The sequence below is a fragment of the Phascolarctos cinereus genome, unplaced genomic scaffold (assembly GCF_003287225.1).
Source record: "Phascolarctos cinereus isolate Bilbo 61053 unplaced genomic scaffold, phaCin_HiC Scaffold_3;HRSCAF=262, whole genome shotgun sequence".
NCBI classification, from domain to species: domain Eukaryota; kingdom Metazoa; phylum Chordata; class Mammalia; order Diprotodontia; family Phascolarctidae; genus Phascolarctos; species Phascolarctos cinereus.
The window spans coordinates 179,907,235-179,914,525 of NW_027555736.1; the positions used below are offsets into that span (position 1 = coordinate 179,907,235).

The 7,291-nt window shown below is 35.9% G+C and overlaps 1 long non-coding RNA gene across 1 annotated transcript in view; it reads left to right on the forward strand.

Moving 5' to 3' along the window:
- Window positions 1-6,241, forward strand: part of LOC110213298 (uncharacterized) — a 30,762-nt gene extending 24,521 nt beyond the window's left edge. Inside the window, exon 4 of the long non-coding RNA XR_013485109.1 lies at window positions 5,109-6,241. This is a non-coding gene — a long non-coding RNA (uncharacterized LOC110213298). The remainder of the gene's footprint in view (window positions 1-5,108) is intronic.
- Window positions 6,242-7,291: the final 1,050 nt, after the last annotated feature.

Here is a 7,291-nt window from a genome sequence, read left to right on the forward strand (position 1 = left end):
CCTATAGCTTTAGATCTGGAAGAGACTTTGGAGTTCATGTAGCCCAAGCCCCTCACTGTACAGATCAACAAAATGAGGTCCTGGGGAGATGAGTTGACTTGCCTGGAAGTCATACAAGTAGTAAATGACGGAGTAAGAACTTGAACTCAGATCTTCTCTGACTCTAAGATTAGCGTTCTTTCCATTATCCCATATAGCCTTTCACTCCACTGCAATTCTTTATCTATGAAGGACTAATTTAACACACTAAACAATTTCATCTTGAGTTCTTAAAATGGAAACTCCTGGAAAAGTGAAATTATAGTGTGTTCAATATTACTTTGCCTTCCACCATGAACATTTTAAAACTTTGAAAATCTGCAGAATAAGATTTTGAACAATACCACAAAAACCACAGCAACTTTCTAGTGAAAATTTTGATATCAAATCTCTACAAACTTGCTATAGAATACAATCTCATAAAGTTACTAGGGGTTCACATTGATAGAAAACTTACAAATCACTTTACCCCCTTGGGCCTCAGCTTCACTTCTATAAAGTGAAATAGAGCACAAAATATCTAAGTCAGAAAGTTAACAAGCGTTTATTAAGTATCTACTATATGCCTGGTACTGTGCTAAGTGTTGGGGGTACAAATAAGTCAAAAAGCAGTCATTGCTTGCAAGAAGCTCCAAGTCTAATTAATGGGGGAGACAACATGCAAAGAGCTATGCACAAACAAGATATATACAGAATTAATTGGAAATAATCAATAGAGGGAAGAGTATGAAAGGCTTCCTGAAGAATTGGTGGGACTTCATCTGAATCGTGAAACAAGCCAAGGAATGGAGGTAAAGATGAGGAGGGAGAGCATTCCAGGCATGAGAGACAGTTGGTGAAAATTCCAGGAGTTGGGAGACGTAATGCTACATGCTAGAAACAGGACAGAAAATAAGCCAGGTCCACTGGATTGCAGAATATGGGGGTAGGAGGAGGGAGAAAGGTGTAAAAAGACTGGAAAGATGAGAAAGGATGTAAAGGCCAAACAGAGCATTTTATTATTGATCTTAGAAGTAACAGGGACTAAAAGAGGACTCTAAGATCCATTCCAGCCCTGTGACTCATACGACTCTGTTCATCATGGATACTTTAGGATGAGGTAAATTTTACTCCAGGAAAAACTAGAGAACTGGTCTCATGGTAACCTCCAGAACAAAACCCCACCGTCTTCCATGACACCCCTTAAAAACAGAGAGTACAGAATCCAAATGCTGAATGACTTTGCTATGGCTTGTATTAATGTCACAAGTGTAATATTACCAGGGAATGGGGAGTAAGTTGAATAGAAAACGGCAGCCAAACTCCTTTCAGAACCATCCTGGGATTCTGAGCCAATTGAATATTCCTTTTCTATAAAATAGTGGGAGAAAGGAGGAGGGAAAGATCCATTGTGAAATGAAGTATTTCTTTAAAAGCAAACATCGAATTGTGACCACATCAATCATTCCCTGATTTAAAAAAAAAATCTCTCTCCCACAGTTGGAAATTTCATTACTTCTGTATGTTTTCTTCTTTGTTTATAAGCTGACTGAGAACTCCTGGAAGTTTTGCTTTCGTTTGGGAAGAGGGGTCAGATTTGTGATGCCCCCCTAAGTACCCCAGGGATATGGCCCCAAGACTTATGTTGAACTCATTCTTTTCTTCTACTTTTTCACTGTGTGGCGATAAATGAAAACTTCTGAATATCTGCATCTTAAACAAACTCCTTGCTATGTTATGGGGTCCAAAGCTTTACACTGGGACTTTGGAAGTAAATAATTGTAGGATCTTAATGAATTGCTGATTCTTCATTTAAACCATCACTGAGTAGATAATTATTTTTATTGCATGTAGAATAATGGTCAAAATGTGAATGAGTCATTGCAGTGGATTACAAAGAGAGAAGTAACATGGTAATTATCTTGTGTATATACAATTGAAATATATAAATTAATGTCTAGATGTTTTTGCCTTGAATACTCCATTTAAGTTTTGACCATCCCTCCTCCAAAATAGAAATATTTTTAGTAGATATAGAAGAGTCCCAGAAAAGAGACAATACAATGATTAATGAAAATTAGACTGGGCTTCTATGTAAGAAAAGATAAAAGAGTGCTGGAACTAATTAGCTCAAAAAAGAATACAGTCAGGAAGAATAACTTTGAAATTACTTTGTAGCAAAAGTTAATAATGAAATACATAGCCAGAAAACAGAAAACAGAAAGATACATAGATAATAAGTGGTTCAGATAGCCAGGTACCTTTTTTAATGCAGTGGGTATCCATTTAGTGAAATCTACAGACTCTTAAATTTATATTTTAGGACATAGGTTGAATATCAACTGACCTAGAAAAAATTTCCTTTATTAGGTGACTTTTAGGAAAATCAATCATTTTCACTAAGATCATTTTTGTTTGTTGACTACCACTAAGGTGTTATCCTGTTGCCATAATAGGATGTTAATTTTAGGTTCTATCCCATGGGGATGTATTATTGAATCTGTTTCTTGAAAGCAGAGTCCAGGTTTTTGATGCAGTCACTGGAACTCCTTTTGGATGCACAACGTGGTCCCTGCCTCATAGAAGCTTACAAAATCACTAGTATAATACATACAAAAATGAAATCCTTAGGTAACATTATGAGCCAGCACGTGAATAAGTGCCCTAAAAGATTGGTATGGGCAATAAGTTTTATAAGAGTTCAGAGGATAAAAGAAAAAAAATTGAAGTAGAGTTCTCTGGGATAAGAAAAGAGCTTGAACCAAACCTTGAAGGATGAGTAGGTTTGGAGTCATAGGGACTTGAGCTCATTGAGAGGCAGTGTGACAGAGCGGGAAAGATGCCGGGCATTAGGGGTGGCGAGCTCAGATCTTTCCTTTATAACTTATTAACTGTATGGCCTCATGCAAATTGTATAACTCCTCTGGGGTATCATTCCTTATCCATAAAATGAAAGGTTTGGGTAAAATTGACTGCTTAGGACCCCTATAGCTCAAAATTTTTAATCCTACAGCTTTTGATCAAATCCAGCACTCTTGCCCTTCTTGACCTCAGTTTTCTCATCAGTAAATGAAAGAATGGGACTCTATGACCATCGAGATCTCTTCTCGACCTGAATGCCATGATGTTATCAGTAACATTCCCCTATTATTAGATTGTTAACTTCATAATGGCAAGGACTGTATCTTGGCTAAACTGTATCATCCCCAGACTTCACAGTGTTCATCTAAAACTAAATAATAGATGTTGGTTGACTTTCCTTTTAAGAACACTACCCCTTGTAATGTAAAGGGAAGAAAAGGTCTTTGAAGCAAAGGAAGCAGCATGAGCAAAGTCTTAGATTAGGAATAAACAAGGCATCTTTTGGAGACAGACAGTGAGAGAATCCTAATCGAGGAAGTAGAACCATACGGAGAGTTATTTGGTACATTTAGGAAAGAAGGCATTTTGCTCCCTCGGCCAAGCTCCTCTTATCAACATCAGGGTTTAGTTTTGATCTCATGACAGCTTGGTGAAGATGCTAACAATAGGATGGGTTCTCGCATCGAGTGTTATCATGTGAAAAGGGCAATTTTCACTTCCCTGCATTTGCATAGCACAAAAAGGGAAGTTTCACAATATTTTTATTGGCTGCTATTCCAGAGCAGCTGTGAAAAATCCCACACAACAGTGAGAATGTCGGAGAAATGATATAACCGTCTGAGAGGTTTGTACTTTGTTCTCTTCCTTTTCAAATGTGTCTCCCTTTATGTTGGAATATGTGGAAACAAAGATCGATAATTGATTAGTGCCATATTTATTTAGCTAATGAACTTGAAAAAAAAGGTCACTGGCCCTCCCAAAAATCTCTTACTATTTTGTTCCTGTCTGTGTGACTAATTCCACATGAGGTAGAAATATTCAGAAGGGTCCATTGATCACTGGAATCCCATAAAGTTCTATCTACTCTTAACCACAAATGACCTAACTTCAAAAATCACCACATATGAGAAGCTCCATAATTAGAATCATTTCCTAACTACCATAATGAAAATTATTTTATTGACTTTAGAAATAGCCCCTTTGGTACATAAGTACTTAGATTTAGTCTGGAAATGACCAGACAGGTCATCTAATCTCACCTTTTCATTTTATGAGGCCCAGAAAAGGTAAGTGACTTGTCTAGAGTTTAGGATCATAGATTTTAGAGATGAAAGGGATCTGAGAAGTCATCTAACATTTTACATATGAGGAAACTGAGAGCCAGAAAATTGAAAGTACATGCCCAAGGTCAAAGAGGCAGTAAATGGTACAGCTAAGACTTGAACACAGGTCCTATGATTTCAGAGCCTGTGACTTTTCTATTCTACCACTTGAACTCATATCCTCTGAATTCAAAACCAGTGTTCTAGCTATTGTACCACAATGCCTCATGGAAATGGAAATTTTAAAGGCATATTTTTTAACCATTTAATTTTTTTTTTACATATTTTAGGTGTAGGTACAATGTTACTTAGTATAACATAAATTAATTTTTTATCCAAATATGAGTTTTTAGGTATATAGCAGAATCAGTCTAAGATTTGGAATTTCTCTTTAATTTTATTTCAGCTAGAGAAATCCCTAAGCATTTGATAGAAAAATTGTCCTTTCTTTGCCCTTCACTTCTAGAGAGATATATGTGACTAGTGAGTAGCAGACTACACTTACCTAGTCCTCTATAAATACTTGGTTTGGAATCAAAGCACCTAAGTTGAGATGCCAGCACGATTATTAACTACCTGGGGGAACTTGGGCAAGACCTTTAAATTCTCATCCTATTTCTTCATCTGTAAAACAAGGATAATAATACATGTGGTAACTACCTCAGTAAATGAGATACAAAGTACTTCATAAGTACCAAAGCACTCTATAACTGCCAGTTATTTTCATTTTTTAAAATCTTCTTCCTTCTCCCAAATGTCAATCAGAAACATCAACACTCAAGTATTGATAATTAACAAAATGTTCTAAGACTTAGGTAGCTCCCTTTTCCATTTCTGGCTATCTGAGCATTTGTCTTTTTTTTTTCCCTAATATCCCATCTCTTCATTCTTTTCATTCTTTTTCAGACTTGAAAAAAAGTTGAGAAATCAAGAATTTTGGAAAGTAGAGCTCAGTCTTTCAACCACCAATAGATTATTTTATTCATGATTTTTTGCATGCTATTTCACAACCTGTATTATTTCCTTATCTATCCATGTTCTTCCAATTTGGGCCAAGAGTCCATGACCATGTGCCTCCTATTAATGTCAAGAGCGAGTGATGCACTGTGATGAAATTCAACTTTGACTGACCTTCAGTTCCACTGTTCACTGCACCAACACTGCCATGGAGAAATGAGAGAGGCAATTGTTGGCTGTGGGGGAAAAAAAGCTGTTTTTTACTTATCAGAAGATTGACAAACCCTAAGGAATATTATCCTTCCCAAGACTATATTGAAAATGATGAAAATGTGTTGTGTTTGCTGCAGATGTCAAATTTTTCCAAAGGCACAAAATCAAGTCAATTCCACACCTCCCACACACCAACACAAACTGTTTTTTATTAGCTTGAATTGTTGGTTACATCCCTAGGAAGGTTTAGTGTAAGTCTACAATTAGAGGAAAAACTAATCACATTTTGTAAACCTCTGAATGATATAGCACATACAGTCTCTCACAATCACAATATGGTAGGTAAGACCAGTTGTCAATAACCAGATTTTACCCTGCTGTCCCACATGCTATGTAGGGTTATATCACAATAAGGTTGCAAGCCAAATCAACCAGTTACTTAAGATGGCTACTAGGACAGTCTAATTATAGTTAGGAAACAAGGACTGTCACTGTTATCAAGGATCAAATATTTCACTTTTTTTTGAGAATGGGGTTATTTTACATACCCTAAGTTAACCTTAACAGGAAAACTGACTTTTTATTTTTAGGAAAATCAGGAAAACAATTTCAAACTTATGAATAGCATGAAATACAGGCATTCAAGACAATGGCTTTTCCTTTTTGACAAAGTTTTTTTTGGTCCAAAATGTTCTTTTGAATCGATTGATGAAAAACACAGAGAGACCTATTTTCTCCACAGAATAGAGCAATATACTATGGAAATCAATGTTTCTTGGCAGATGAAATATTCCTGTGAGTAGTTGTGTCAGAGGAATAAATAGAGATAAATATGTTTTAAGTAATATTATTTTCAATAAAAATAGGATTTGTCCATTAGAAATGCATTAGTGTCTTTTTTCCCCTTGCCAGGATAACATGGCTTTGAGAGACAAAAACTACTAAAATACAGAAAGGTAGCCTAGTTTTTAATGAATTCATCCTTTTCTTCACTGTTGAAATGATAGAAATAACTCACAAAACATGCATGATGTTCCCAGGCTATTCATCCATTAACCAATCTTGCAAATAGCCACTTGCCCATGGTGACTAACAATTGAAGGCATGTAAATGGTCATTTCATCACTCTAACTACATAACTGTGTATTACTTCAGCAGGCCAGAGGTCGGATAAAAATTTTAGATGAGCTGGTGATTCTTTTTTCCCTCAGCAGGACTGCCATAATCAACACCTTGTCACCTTGCAGGAAACAAAATAACTTAAAATGCTTACCTGCTGAATTCCAAGATAAAAGAGTAAGGACCTAACTCCTCAATCTCATCTCACACTTTGTTCTTCTCTTAAGCACGTATGTTCTCATTCCCATTACAATTTGAAGAGTCATATTTTCTTTTTCTGTCTAGATTATAAGCTCCTCAAATTCAAAAAATACGTCTTATTTATCTTTGGATTTGCCCACAGCACCTAGCACATAGCAAGAAGTCAATATTTATTTTTTGTCAAATGAAGGAATAAGTTTCTCAATCACATTTTACAGGAATCTAGACTTCGTGAAACATATAAGCTGCTCTAATCTATACTGTCATTCAAAATACAACTAGATCAGACCAGCTGCACTTTGTCTCAAGACACAGAAATTTTGAGACTGCTAAGTATTTAATATAATAACTAATTCCAATTCACGTTCAACCAAATTTATCTTACTTAATATTCTTTTCATATCTAACTTGCAAAATTGATTTCAAGGACATTTGTGTTGCTTACTCCCAGCACACTGTTGCACCAAATACCAAAATTGCTCTTTGTGACTCTCCAAAACCAAAAATCTTTCTGCCTATTATGAATACCTGGAACTTTGCCTTATAAAGATCTGATGAAGCAAATGAAGATTTTTATCCCAGAGAAGATAAGACCAAGG